This window comes from Crocodylus porosus, unplaced genomic scaffold (genome assembly GCF_001723895.1).
Source record: "Crocodylus porosus isolate Cpor-Errol unplaced genomic scaffold, CroPor_comp1, whole genome shotgun sequence".
Lineage (NCBI taxonomy): Eukaryota > Metazoa > Chordata > Crocodylia > Crocodylidae > Crocodylus > Crocodylus porosus.
The window spans coordinates 21,010,049-21,025,815 of record NW_017728911.1 but is presented as its reverse complement, the minus strand read 5'-3'; the positions used below and the strand labels follow the sequence as shown (position 1 = coordinate 21,025,815).

Here is a 15,767-nt window from a genome sequence, read left to right as displayed (position 1 = left end):
AGGGTCCCCACACTATCGTGGAGCCCCTATGAGGCCTCCTCCAACCCCTATTAGCCTCACCCAGTCCTCCAGTGTGACGACAACAACAAAACAACAACACAAGCCCCTGGGCATTAACACAAAGTTAAACCTCCTAGCTAAACATCCTCCAGACCACACCACCTCTCACCTGTGTAACTAGCGGCGGGTACATTCAGGCCCTATTCTCCTTCCCACCTTCAGGCAGTACTCCTTTTTCCTATCGGCCAGCAGAGAGAGATAGAGCACTCCTAGCCTCCAGTCTAGGTTTTATAGTGGTCAGCCCTGCCCCTTCCGGTCAGCTGACTCACCAGGTGTGGGGCCTTAGTGCCTCTTGGTTGCCCCTAGCAACCAGCACCTGAGCCCATACTGCTGCTTTTCCAGTAGCAGGCACCTTAGTGCCCTGCTACAAAGGCTAACCATACTTTATCATGCGTTAGCAGGTGCATCACAAGCAGGTCCAGAGAAGTGATACTTCCCGTCTACACGCCACTGGTGAGGCTGCAGCTGGAGTACTGTGTCCAGTTTTGGGTGCCATACTTCAAGAAGGATGGCACCCAAAGGACAGACAGCAGATTCAGGTTAGAAATTAGGAAGAACTTCTTTATGGTGAGGGTTGCTAGAATCTGGAATGGGCTTCCAAGGGAAGTGGTGCTCTACCCTACCTTGGAGGTCTTTAAGAGGAGACTGGACAAGCACCTTGCTGGGGTTATCTGACCCCAGCACTCTTTGCTGCCCAGGGCAGGTTGTCATATTCGATGATCTGCTGAGGTCCCTTCCAACCCCAATATTTATGAATCTATGAAACTTTGTCTGCCTTTGCCATTTTGGAAAATTCCACCCAACAGTTTACATTTAATATTCTTAACGTAAATGCTTACAGTTAAAGATTTTTGTTAATAATTTCACTCTACATACAATGAATATTTTTGTTTTTACAGGAAGTTGTGATTCTGTGTCTAATTGTCTGAAAGAAATGAGATTGAGTAAGCAGCCAAAGATAGAAGTAATTTGGAACTGTCATTGGGTATTTTGAAATTACCATCTCTTTGTAAAAGCTTGCAGCCTTCCTCACCAGCATCTTCAGCTTTAGTCACAAGTACTTATTGGAACATAAGCTCTTTATGGGAGATTTTCAAAGGCATAAATGCAAAGTAGCTGCCTACTTTCAATTCCAAGCCAATGACATTAGGTGACTAGATGCCCTTTGTGCTTCTGAAAACCCTCACTTAACTACTTATTGACTGTATCTACCCTCCTAGGACTATTTTCAGCTTTGCATATATATGTAAGTTTTAGAGGCGAGAGAGAAGATAGATGGGGTGATAACAGTGTTCAAATACCAGAAGGGTGATTATAAAGATGATTGAGGTAGGTTTCCCTGATGGCTGCAGGGGACAGGATCAGGAACAAAGACCTCAAACTGCAATGAATGTTGCAGGTTAGGGAGAACTTTCGAACTATGGGAGTGGTCAAGAGTTGGAACAAGCTACCTGGAAACATTGTGGAAACTCCATCCCTGGACATTTTCAAGAGGAGATTAGACAGACACTTGACAGGGATTGTTTAGGCAGAGATGATCCTGCCTTGAGCAAAACCTGACTCATGAAGTCTCTTTCAGCCTACTTTCTTTGATCCTAAAAACCCTGCCTTTGTTGAAAGCAATAAAAAAGATGATATTGCCTTTGGGGCCAGTATTTCAACCAATGAGCCTCATTTCTCTGCCTCTGGGGCCAAGTCCAATAGAATTCTTCCTTCCCCTGAGCATGAGGACAGAGGCTGTACTCCACAGAGCCATTGTGGGCCACTGAGTCTCTCCACCAGTGCAAGGATATGCAATGAAGTCTTGAAGTTGCAGTGTGGATAGGCTAGCAAGTTGAATCTGAAAAGTGTTTAAATATTAAGCCTGCTGGACCTCTCCTCTGATGAATGTGATTAAGTACTTGTGCTTCATGTTATTTTAATAAACAATTCATAAGAACTAGGATACACTATCTTACTTTTTGCTGGTGCCCCTCAAGATTGTAAAAAGAGAAAGTGCATGGAGCACCAGAAGGGCAGATACCGTATGTTAAAATAAATTCCTGAAATAGCATATTGGCCAGTCACTGCAGTACTCAGGGAAATTTTAAGTCATAACCAGTCAAGCTGCTTTGATGAATTTGTGTGGCTTTCTCTTCCTTCCAAAGCACTGGATGAAAAATTGATTGCAAAGTTAGAAAACCACATTGCTATAACAGTCATACAATGGGGATACATTTCTTTTATCTCCTCACAAAGACTTGCAATTTAAACTGACAGAGTTTATGAAAACAATACTAGCCTGTTTTCTGAAATCCTTTCAAAAATGCAGTTTAGAAACAGCAGGCATGGTGATTTCCTTTTAATGAATTAAGAGGCATAATTAAAGCCTTTCTATTAAATTGTTCTTTCACATGACATCTTTGTCTTTAAAACATATTTCCATTTTCTCTGCTCTGCCAACACTTATTATCATACTGCATCTCTTAAACTATGCCCTTAATGAAAGCATGTATCTGCCAGTGCAAACTCTCTGGCAAGCTTTGCTCTTTTTCAATTTAAAACAAAATATTCTGGATGCAACTCAAGGTAAATGATTTACCTTGCAGATTGCCTCTCCCACTTGAGAAACAGTAACGAATGTCTGCTGATGGCTATCAAAGGTTGCTGGGTTCTCTCGGGATTTGGTCCAACTCTCATTGAACTAGACCACTACCTGGAAATCTCTTTTAGAGTAAAGAGAAGCACATTGATACACTGGTCTGGGAATAGAGTAAGGACAGAACTGAAAGTTATAATTCAACTCTTGCTTTCTCTTTGCTTTGGGTTTGGGGAATAGTAATCTGCTTTTAAAGAGGTTCTCAAGAGCTGTTAACTGGTTGTGTTGTGCAAAGGGCCTTGTTATATGTTGTTGATCGGTTAGAATCCAGATGCTTAAGTAAGCGACCTTGGTCAGACTTCTTGGTTCTAAGACGATTAAAGAACAACCCACTATATAAGGAGTAAAATAAAGAACACCCTGAATGAAAAAATGGGGAAGATAAAAGACCAAACAGAGTTGAGACTTTTCAGAAAAGTGGAAGAGAGCTGAAACAGTGCTTAATTCTGTATCTGCAAGTAATAGGTCATACCAGAAAAAAGAAAGCCTGCCTGAAGGTAGCCTTATTTCTAGTAATAATTGTTTCTGCAATTTAACAGTTTTAAACTGTTTTAACAGTTTTCAAGCAACTCAGGGAGAAGAAGTCAACTCTGAGGAGAGCTGCACCCCAAATGAAAACAGAACATGACAGGGACTTTTTAGAGAGAGACTACCCAATGAAAGTGAAAACGTAGAAGATGCATAATGATCTAAGGCTGAAGAACTAATCTTATAATTAGGCAGAGTCTCCCATAAGAGACTAGATTGTAATCACACACTCAGTTATGTCTACATGATACAATACCTTGAAGCACAGAGATAACGTGAGCTATCACTAAAAGAGAATGTACTTTCCTTTGTATTTTGGCAAATTACCCTGGACAGAACCCTGATGTGACTATTCTGATACCAATAAAGGCATCCAGACCTCCCATACATATCCTGATGAAGCTCTGGAGTTAAACCTTGACAAAAAGATTTGAAATTGTCTATCAAATTAAATCAGTAAGTCAAGACTGAAGCTTAGGGAAGCTGAGCAGTGCTTCATATACTGTTGGAGAATCCAAGCTACTGAAAGAGAAGAGGTCTGGGGTAGACAGTCAGGTGAAGCTCAAAGTCAGAGTTCACAAAAAATAGCCTATGGAGCTGCACGTGCTCAGGGAAACAGCATGGGCGTAGACAAAAAACAATGCAAGAACTACAGTGCAAAGAAGTGAATATCACAGGGGTTGGCAACATTTTTGGGCACAGTGCCAAAAACACACATAACCTTGACTTGTAAGGTGTTGGCGTGCCAGGGGCAGATGGTGGGGGAGCCACAAGGGGCCTGATCCTTGTTATGGAAGTGCAGCCCCTATCCCTTCCCCATTGTCCACCCTGAATGCTCATGCCAAGCAAAATGCCTTTACATGCCATGCTCTGGTCCCTGCCGGGGGTTGCCTATCCCTGGAGTAGCACTTTGGTGATATTAGCACTGAAAGAAAAGCCAAAGATAGCAGGAGGTAAATGGATAACTCAGGGTTTACCATGGCAAGCTAATCCCCAGTATAAATGTATGGCCATTTGCTTTTAAATATAAGTAAATACCATATTGGAAAAGACATAATTTGTAACTGTGCCAGGAAACCATATTCTTTATTGGGTTAAGAACATGGCACGCCCTTGGTCTCATCCAAAAGGTGCAGTCACTGGAGGTTCTGGGGACTCAAACAATAAGGGCAGAGTTGAGGATATCCTAAGGAACAGAGAAGCTCTCAGACTAGGATAGAAATGAGACAGTACAAGTCATGATTCCATGCCTCTGGGAAAGTTTCCTTAACCCTAAAGAAAACTCGAGCAACTCCATACACACATTGTTCTGGGAACTGTAGAGCCAGCAGAAGAATAAATGACTAGATGCACTTTCTGGGTGTGACAGAAAAACAGAACCTTTTGCTTATGTCCAGATCCAGAAAGAATTACATACATAAGTAAAAAGAGAACATTTTTCACTAGCTGGAAAGGAATAAAATATGGGATAAATGATTGATGCCAAATGTTTTTTCAATGCTTAATGCATTAGCAGGTTTCCAAGAGGGCCTTTAAAAAACAGAGCATGTTTGCACACAGTCAACACCCTCTTTAGGAGACACTGTTTTCTTAGATTGCCATTTGGATTATGTTTGGCACACAAGATGTTTCAACAAAAATACAATAGATTTTGACAGCCTAAAGGATACCAAGCTCTACCTAGATGAGGATTCAATCTGGGGAAGGAAAACAGGAAGAAAGGCACTCAGCAGTTATGGATAGAGCCAAAGTTGCTAATGCTAAACAAGCTAAAATGTGAATGTGGTATAATGGAAAGAGTTTCATGCATTTAAAAAGTGTCTTGTATTTATTTATGAGGCCAATGTGAGCTGAAAACACACTTATTCTAGCAGGGTGATTGATGAAACCCACATTCCTATACTTTGTGTACTCCCTGCACGATGCATCTGAGTACTTAAATAAAAGGTGCATGCCCCTGTAGTACTGCAATACCTGGCCTGCCTACTGTGGCATATCTAGCAATGCTAATGAAAAGTTCCTAGTGCTAAGATCTTTAGAAACCTATGCCTCATTTCCATAAAGAAGGTAAATTTGCTCTCACATTTACCCTAAGAATGATGGGATTCCACCCCCCCATACCCCCAACCCACCCCACACTCCATTCTTGAAGCCCCTGTTTAACTTCTTTTCACTAAACAGCTGAATCATAGAAAAGAATCATTTCAAGGACTGTCTCATGAAGTACATGATGCTTCCTGCAATTATAGCCATGTACTTCACAGTGTCTATAAGACCATGCCTAAAAGACAGATGGCATTTGAGTGTTTTCTGGGACTGCTATGAAGAGCTGTGCAGCAGCATTTAAAAAATGGGCCCACCTGAAAGAATGGGAAGGGCTGCCCGGCAGAGAGAGAGAGTTTGTCCCAGCGGGGACACTGTAGGCTTTGAGGGCAAGTGAAGCTGTTCTGGAGGCAGCCCTGTTGGAAGCGGGAGGGGTGAGGTAACCCCAGCAAAGTTTTGAAATAGAGCCGTTGGCAAAAGCCTGGGAAAGGCCCTGGGCTGGGATTGGCTGAGAGGCTTGGATAAAAGTGGGGAGCAGTTTTCTTGCAGGAAGGGAACGGGGGGGGGGGGCTGAGGGATAGGCTGGAGACTGGAGACAGAGGCTCAACACAGTAGTCCTTTGGAGAGCCCCTGGAAGTGCCCTGCAGACACAGTAGCAAAGGCTGCAGTGGGAGTGATACAGTATCCAGTTCCTCTCTCTGACCCAGGAGGCTGTGGGGGCAGGATCAGAGAGGGGCTGCTTGTTTGGAGACTCCAAGCCTGGGAAGACCCGTCTGCAGCCTGGTGTGGCTGGGTGAGCACAGCAGAGCCAGGGGTGAGGGAGACTGCCGGAGTCTGCCTTGATTTCCCTGGTGGATGAGGGGCTCCAGGGGCAAACAAAGCCCAGCGTGGGGCTGCGTTTGCCAGGCTGTGAGGCTGTGCAGGACAGGAGAGTTGCTACAGCCTGCAGTGCAAACACTGCTCCCTGCTGAGCCAGAGAGCACAGCAGCGGCAGGACCGGAGGGGGGGTGCTTGTTTGGAGACTCCAAGCCTGGGAAGACCCGTCTGCAGCCTGGTGTGGCTGGGTGAGCACAGCAGAGCCGGGGGTGAGGGAGACTGCCGGAGTCTGCCTTGATTTCCCTGGTGGATGAGGGGCTCCAGGGGCAAACAAAGCCCAGCGTGGGGCTGCGTTTGCCAGGCTGTGAGGCTGTGCAGGACAGGAGAGTTGCTACAGCCTGCAGTGCAAACACTGCTCCCTGCTGAGCCAGAGAAGGTGGGCAAAGGCAGGGGAAGGCTGTCTTGCAGGGACTGCAGAGGAGGAGCTGCCACCTGATGTCTGAAGACCCCTGCTGCCCGGAGACCCCAGGAGCACGGAGACGGACACCAGCACCAGGAAGCGTCCACAGGCCATGTGCAGGGACACAGACAGCCCTGCTCCCTGAGACACCCCACCAGGGCAGTGCCCACAGGATCCACAGTACACCCTGCGCAAGTGAGAGACTGTGTAAATAAGTTCTTGAAGGTTTATTAGTTGGTATATCAGTGTGTTCATTTAATGGTTAGTTGTTATGTTGTAAATAATTAAATCTTGTAAATATTTTGAGAATTGTCTGCGAGGGTGCTTGATTGTAAGGGGAGGGTCTCCACTCGGGGGCACTGCAGCAGCTTCCCAGAGGGTCTGGGCAGGGCTACTGGCTACCGGGTACCCCAGGATCCCACTATTCAGGTGAGGGTAGGTGTAGTGTCACACCCAGGGTTACAGATGCATTCAAAATGACAGTCACCAGAGGTACATCATTAGGAATGCCTTGTGTTTCTGCTTTGACTAGAGGGCCAAAATTTGAATTCCAGGACACATGTGATTTTCATTATGCATTTGTGCAACTATTCACAGATTATTTAATGAAATAATCCATGAAATTTTTATGAAATATTTAAGTGTGGGGCCTGAGCTTTCACTGTCTGGAGTCTGTGTTACATATGCTTTATTTAACTTTACAAAGAACTCTGAATGAGACTGGAAACCACACTCTTGGAACTCTTAAAATGAAGTTTAACTAAAGCCATAAATGAATCCATTCTTTGTTTTTCCAAAAGCACAAGTTAAAACAATGGTCCAGGAGGAATTGTTCAATATAAAATAACAAATAAAATAATAAAAATAACAAAATCCAACACAAGATGAAAGTCAAGTCATCCAAACCATGCAACAGTTTGAGATTCTTGGTTCACTGGGCTTATGGCAGTAAAACTCCCAACCATTTGTCTGGGGTTATCTGCTGGGTCATCCTTCTGGACGCCTGACACTTGGAATACTTGGGCAACAAGTGGTATCCACACTGGTAGGGCTGAGGATACCAAAAGGTGTTTCTAGAATCTATTATTTTTGATGGTTTATGAAAAGGAATAGCATTTGGTGGCCCTTGAGGCAAATTCCTATTCCAAGTATGAGTTCTCTGGGATTTGTAAGATTCAAACTGTAGTCCAAAGAGAGGGGAAAAGGGAAGAAGAAGTTTTGATGGAGCATCACTTCCCAAACTACTCTTTGTCTACTGTTTCCTTCTTCCTATTTTCTTCTCAAGACAATAGAAGGTTCTGTAATGGCAATGTCTTCTGTCCATCCAGCTTGTCATTACTTGCACAAAAGAGGTCTTGGCATTCAGCTAGCTCTTCATGTTTAAAATATATTTCAATTTCAAGGTCAACATCCTCCTTCATTATCCCAAAGATGTCCACCAAAGTTTCTAGTTCTATGGTGGCATTGTGACAGATTCCCATCCAGCTCCTCAAAAATATGGCACAAGCACTGCCAAAGCTCCAGTTTTGCTCTCCAGTTTTCTTGTAATCTCAGCTCCTTTGCTTTTGTTACAGCATTGCAAAGCTTCTGGTAGTAACCCACTTGGCCATTCATTCGGTGATAACGTCAAAAAATAGCCTTGTTGCCTCTTCCAAGAGAGAGAGAGGAGATACAGGACTTTTACCTAGTTATGACACAGTTAGTGCAATATGCTAACTTTAGGAGCATGCGCCACAAATGGACCAATTAATATTGCCTGCCAGTTGTTAAACAGGGAGGTGGCATCCAGTTGCCATGACTCCAAAGCAGTAGAGAGCACACAGGCAAAAATACTTGTTGGTCTTTATGGGATACAAGGCAGCATGAAACAGCAGCTGAAGGAAAACAGTGTGCAGTACAGACAACCCCACAGAAATATTGGTAAATATTAGCTTACTACACAACCAACTTAATACAGCTTCAAATAGGAGCACAGAATATGCACTTTCATGCCTGGTAACATAAAGTAGAAATTTAGTTGTGTCAACAAAGGCCACTTTAATAGAAAGAAACTTATCCAATTATAAACTAACCTCCTTCACTCCAACCCCAATACACTACAAGCAAAGGGAATAAAGTGGCAATTGAGTTTTACTACATTTAAATGGATAAGGAGAAGTAGCATAATAAAGAGCTATATAAAAATGTAATCTCAGTTGTATATTTCTTTTATAAATCAAAGAAGGAAACAACAATTTCTGACCTGATTTGATTAATACATGACTATATATTTAACAGTGGTCAGAAGCAAAACTAATATAATTGTTTTAAGGATGAAACCAAACGGTCTTGGGAGGTGTGGTAATGGAATATGCTATCAAATGCAACTGCTTAATCAACAGAAGGTGTCTACCCTCAGTGCCACATCTGGTCTTTTCTCTTTCTCTAGGCCAACTATTATTTCCAATCCTGCTAGGTTAATTTAAATAGTAAAATCTATAATCAAGATTCTATTTTAATACTAAGTAAGCAAATAGCAGTCAGAAACTAATATTAAGCTACCATTTGATAGAGGTTTTAAGATCCTCTGGGCCCAAAGTTCAGCCTACATGTCTACTAACTATATGCAACATTTTTAAGTAGCACATTTTCTGGCCAGTTTGGTTATGTATTTCAGTATTTTAAATAAAGTAAATATAACAATACTTCAAGCTAACAAATCAAGTAATGGAAAGCCATATGTCCCAGAAACAAGACTTTGTCTCATCATGGAAAGTAAGAGAGTACCTGTTACAATCATACCTATTCCATACCTTTCCAGTGATTGTGCTCCACATCTTTAATTTGTACATAACCTTTATTAGGTGCACCAATTTCAGTGGACCTATGCCAATTTACACCAGCTGAAGATCTGGCCCACTGACATCAATACCCATGCTTTATTGTTATCAGTTTCACACAGAAATCTATAGACAAGTCTAGTCAAAATAGAACTTGAAAATATTAAGATGTATATATTCAAATGAGTCACAACCTAAATTCCTTTAAGAGAATACAAAATCTGCGTTTCTGTGCCTGCAGAAGTTGCCTCAAATCTGAGAATCCAGTTCTTAACTACCTGATCTGCACCCAGGGTTCAGCAGAGCACAATTTAGTAGAGATTAGCATTCTGCTTGGAGAAGGAGGCCAGCTGCTGGTAGGAGGAGTTCACACATTGCTCCCATTGCAGCATCTATTACAGACGGTTGAAAATTGTCACATTTAAATGGCAGAACATTTTACCCAGTTGTTTTTCATAAGTTCTAAATCATACATGGTGGAGAGGCTCAAAACCTAATGGGGTTGACCGAAACAGTCAGTAAACTGATACTGGTTTAGGTAGACTGAAACCAGGTACCTCCCACTGGAGGAGGAAAGAGAGGTGATGAGAACCCAGATTGCCTACCCCAGCTGACAAGAGAATTCAAAGCTCCCTTCTGTTCTCAGCAGAGGAAGGAGTGGCACCCACCCATATTTAACTCTTGTGGCTTCACAAAGACCTTGAATTTTTCAATGGCTGCTCCCAGCAGGCCCACTGTTTCTGTTGCCACCACCTCCGCTTACAAATGACATCAAATTCATAGCCTAGAACAGATATAGACCTGTGTGGTCTAGTTGCCAGCATCACTGGCTGAGTGATACCCAGTTTAATGAATGGCCCAGCTTAGAATCTGTCAACAATACTTTTGCAAATTTGGCTCACGTTAAATGAAACCTATTAAGGCAGTGTCTTGACTGCTTTTGTCAAGCAAAAAGTTACTTCCTCACCCCACTAGAAGTACAGAGAATCATAATTTACCCTTTTGGGGACTGGTTTTATTCACAAAAGAATCACTAAGTGAAATATTACCCAATTCAACCCCAACCATCTCTCCAAGAGATGTTCAAGCCACAGCTTTGGCACTCTCTCACTCTGGAAAACAACTATCAGGATCCTTGCAAGCAGATAGAAAATAAAGCAACTGCTATAGTCAAGGAGCAGGTTCATCTGCTGCTAACAGGATGAGGTTTTCAGCAAATGTTGCCAGTTGTTAACAGGCAGAAAATAAAACATGTACTTGGGAAGGAAGGAAGAAGTATCTGATCATTCTAGGTGATGTTTTATTGGTAACATCTAGTAGCATGTTATCTTAGTGTTTTGCTCAGTGACTTTTACTGATAGACATTTCATTTAAAATATTAAATTATGAAGCTGGATTTAGAAAGCAAATAGAAACACCTTTACTCTATAAAACAATTTAATATAAAAATCTAATTGAAATCCAGATTCCTGTACAATTTAATGCTAAGCATTTTCAGCATCACATGACACCAAGCCTTCCAATACTAACATAATGAAATCAGTATTTTTAATGAGATGACAGAGAAGCCCCCCTCATTGTCCCACAGTTAGGAAAAAGAATGCACGGTACTTTGACTGTCACTGTGAAAAGGTTATCTGTATAACCGAAAGCAATTCAGCTATTCAACAGACTGGATCATATGAGCAATGGCCAAAGCAATGAACAGATGTAAGAAGGAAAAAGACACCCCTGAGCAAATGACAGCTTGATTACCACCTGCTCCCTAAGGGGACTATTTCTGAATACTTCTGCAGAGGTACTGAGCAATTTTTTGGAGATATTATCTTCTACGTTATCAAGATTGCATTGGATTTTGCCAAAGGTGCGCTGTGGCTAAGTCTAGTGCTGGCAGTGCCTGGAAGATTTAGGTTTAAGTGATTAATTGATACCTTTTTCCTCTATCTTCAGCATAAAGACTTTGGAGCTCAGCAGCTGGTTCTTCAGGAAATTATCCCTTAACTCTTGTCCTTCAGGGCTTTAGAACAATGCTTCTTGAAGGAGCCACGTTTTTTCCCCCCTTCTCCTTATCTGCACCACCCTTTGTTTAACCCTTTTGATTGATTTTTTTCCCCCTTCTTGGATAGATGAGATCATCACCTCTACCAGATTCCTCCAAACTGATTGTAATTAATAATCACAGCCTGAACTACACTATTTACTTGCTGGGCAGCTGTATTTTTCCTGCAATCAGTGACTGAAGGTGACACTGACATTCTGGGAGGGAAAAAAAAACCTAGAGAATCCAAGATCTCATTGTTCTAATTTCTTTACTTGGCTAGTGTTAGAAAACGACATCATTAATTATGTTAATTTCAGGCCATTCTAGGTAAACTAATAAAATACACTAATTTTAATTTTCTGCTGTCAATTTTAACGGAGTTCAAAAGTAATTTTGAGTTACACATGAGATCTTGCTGGCTCCGGCCAATAGAGATGGGACACTGGAGAGACACAGATTGCCCAGTTTTCTCTTGTAATTTTTACTCCAGAAATAGTTTTTAGTTAACAAACCAATTATAAGCCCCTGTATATTCCAGGCTATGCCTTGGAATTTGCTGGGGAATCCACCCCTACCCATTGAATCATGCTCCAAACCATAAAATGTTCATTTAAAAAAGTTTCTCCTGCTCAGGATTATGAGGACAATGGAAATGCATGCAGCTCTTTCTGCATGAGTTTGCAGACCACTAACTCTGAGCAATGAGAGTTAATGACTTTGTGGGATTCTGACGCTCCACTTGCATGTGGCATTAAATCAGAAGCCTAACAATGGTGCCCCAAACAGTCCAAAGAAGCAAGAACGCTAAGTGCCACCAGTAGGATCACAACCGTTATCATGGTATGCTGAAGTACATAAGAAGTGCTGGACTGCGTCAGACCCACAGGTCCATGTAGCCTGCTGGCATCCTGTTTCTCTCAGTGGCTGAGAGTGGAGAAGGGGAACAGTGTACACCTGCACATAAGACTGACCTGTCCCTTGCCTCTCTTCCCTAACAGCTTTCAGTATTACAACTTAATTTGCACATTGCACCATGTTTAATACCCACCAATAGATCTACCCTGCATTAATTTTTCCAAATGTAATTTGTGCACTTTCTTGTCACTGTGGAGCGATGACTTGCAGCACAGACAGAAAGTTGCAGAAAGAGGCAGTGTGCAACAGGGAATGCTGGGCTCTGTGATTCTAGCTCAGCAGCCTGGAGGGTTGTCCACATGTGGCTCCCATTGCTACTACTTTGGTTTCTGCAGGTTCAAGTAAATTACAGGCAATTTTTCTAAGCTAGAGGTGAAGGATGTCATGAGAATGGGACAGGTTTGGGGTCCTTGGAGCACTGGACAGGAGAGGTTTACTGAGCTCTTGAAATGTGGGTACAAGAAGAAGGAATGGAATCTATTGATGAACGGAGCTGCGGGTAGAGTCATGAGTAAACGGAAATTTAATAATAGCAGTGTACCACAAAATCCTTGTTGCAATATGCATGCCCTTGCAGAATAGTCCACTGTACCAGTTGCTCAGCTGATGCAAGATATTCTTGATCTGTTGACTTAAATGGTACTTCCAAGGTAAGTTATAGGGACTGGTTCGCTAGTTAGCTGGAAGTGTAATATTGCTGTATCCCTTCTACATGCTAAGAAACAGTGTCTTCTGTTAAAAAACACACACATTTCTTTCAAATGAAGGCTTCCTTTACCTACCATGCACAGAGATTAGAATTGGGTCTGCATGCATGATGATAATTTTACAGAAGAAGAGATTCTTGTTTAAATAAATACCAGAAGTCCCATTTATCTGTATACAGCATGTCACTGCTTGAAATTGTTCTTTTAGAATAACATATAAGCAATCACTCAAAACAAAGGGCTACCTAGCCATTCAAGTTCTGAAGTTTGGAGTCACCAGCCTGGAATAATGTGAATTAGTTAGCTAATCAGGCAGAGTTGCAAGCATTTGTCAGCTGGTAATCTTCTTCTGTGACATTGCAGGACATTCTTTCCCCACATGGGAGCATCCTCAGTTTATCCTAAGGAAAAAAATACATTCAAACAACACTGTTAACCTTGTGGAACACTGTCAAAGAGAACTGCAGAAACTTGAAAGCACCAAAATCTTTATAAATGAAAAGAAAAACATTATTAATATAGAACTATACTGATTGGCAAAGAAATCCAAATCTATCCAATGCAGAAGGAAATGGACAAGAGTTCTCAAATGACAGCTTTTGTTTCCCTGAAATAGATAGAGACAATTTTTATCTTTCTAAAAATCAGGTTGGATTGTAGACAGTTTAGCCTTATAATTCTGTGTGGCAGTATCATATTACTGAGGGAATAATCAAGTTGGATAAAAATTGAAGGCTGCCATAAGGCTTCCTTTGTGACTACTGTATTCTGAGAACTCTGGCTAAATACAGGATCTACAGAAGCTAAAGCACCTATATGATGTTGCCTAGTAAAACTGTTTGTAAAGTGTTTTGAACACATAAAGGGCTAAGAATTTTTCGAACATTTAAGTGCTCATCACAAATCAAAGGAATGTCAAACTCCCTCTCTGCAACACAGGAGTCTGTCAAAGACAAGAAAAGCAAGATTCTCATTTCAAATGAAAAATGTATGCCAAGATCTACCAAGTGCCCTCATTCCTGTAAGTTCAAGCAATTAGCTGTGCCCTGGGTCCTGCTGCTTACATGCAGCTGAAGAGATGTTCCTCTGGGTTGATGTCTGAAAGTGTTGAGACTGGCATTATAATTTTCCTCTTATAAACCTTAATGACAAGTTGCTGGTATTTGAAGGTGTTAAATATGGAATTGTATGGACTTGCTCTGCTATGTAAGCAATATCCTCTTTGTTAGGATTTTATAAGACTCATAAAGATGATTTTATAAGAATCACCCTCAGCCTCATTCAAAAAAAGTAGTTTGGAGCCTGAAGTGCTTTGAAAGGGCTGTAAAAATAAATACCTTATGCCCGTAGATCTTGCATTTAGAGAAAAAACAAGTGGAGATTTTTGTGACATCTACCTGGCTGGAGACCTGAAAGAGAGATCTCAAGAACAAGCACCACAATGTTGCTGTGTAAAAGTGGAGTGACACTTAGTTGGTAAGAAGTCTGACCTGATCTTGTTCTGACAGGATCTGGTTGAGAAGATGGTGCCAGGTAATTAGTTTTAAATAATGGACCTGGGCAGTGTTTTGTTGCCTTAATATACATCCACTGATTTCACCAGGATTCGTTCAGACTGAAATAGCTAGAGACATACATGAGAATTTGGTTTTATTTAATTGACAATGTCTTGGAAACTGTTCCTATATAACATACCAAAGCTCCATCTCCATAGCTAAAAATCTTGTCCAGGTTCTCATTACCATGTTCTCAGTTACTGCAACATCCTTCTCTATGGCCCAGACACAAGCAATCTTGCTCTGCTCATCTCCCACTAGGATGCTGCTGCAAAGATCACTTTCCTACTCCACTGTCGTGATCATGTTATTCCTCTCCTCACGACCCTCCACTGACTCCCCCTTTATCACATCACATCCTGAGAGTGACTGTCTTCCCTTTGGGGCTCCTCACAGCCTATGCTCTCTTATTCAGTATTGGGAACTTGACTCCTACCTCAAAGCAGCCCTGATGCCAAAATGCATCACCTACTTGTCAAATTTTCAGACAGGCACCTCCATGCATTCTCTCCCTCACACATGGAAGACTCTCCTTGTAAACACCTGTGGAGTATCTTTGTTGTCATCCATATCATTAAAACTCTCTCTTTTACCAAGGCTAGTTAGGCTGCTGGTGCTCTATAACTTCTGCCTATTAAGCAAGCTAATAAGATTTTGTTCCCCCTTCCTCCTTCCTCTATTCTCTCCTCTTTCAGCTTTCTTCAGCAGGAACCATCTCTTTATTCTGTTGTAGCATCTATCACCAATCAGGTTTCAGTCCAGCACTAGGGCTTCTAGGACTTGTCTAGTCTGCAGCAGTGGTGAGGGTCAGTAAAGATGGGGCTGGACACATCCTGCTCATACCACATGCACTGAAGTGTTCCAAACCTGGAAGGTCACCAGAAATGTCATTAGGCTCCTGCCCTGTAACCACTCTCAGGACCTCTAGACAAAGTTTTGAGAGCAGGCACCAAAGGACAAGTGGAGTACATCCAGGTTTGGAGTGCATAGTTTCATAGTTTCTAGGGTCGGAAGGGACCTGAGTAGATCATCTAGTCCGACCCCCTGCCATGGCAGGAAAGCGTACTGGGGTCAAATGACCCCAGCTAGGTGTACCTCTAGCCTCCTCTTAAAGACCCCCAGGGTAGGAGCCTGCACCACTTCTCTTGGAAGTTGGTTCCAGATCCTAGCCGCCCTGACCGTGA

At 42.2% G+C, this 15,767-nt stretch overlaps 1 long non-coding RNA gene across 1 annotated transcript in view; it reads right to left on the bottom strand.

The window, feature by feature from the left end:
- Positions 1-10,752: 10,752 nt before the first annotated feature.
- LOC109309029 overlaps positions 10,753-15,767 on the bottom strand; it is a 15,724-nt gene continuing 10,709 nt past the window's right edge. The window contains exon 3 of the long non-coding RNA XR_002100768.1: positions 10,753-13,428. This is a non-coding gene — a long non-coding RNA (uncharacterized LOC109309029). The remainder of the gene's footprint in view (positions 13,429-15,767) is intronic.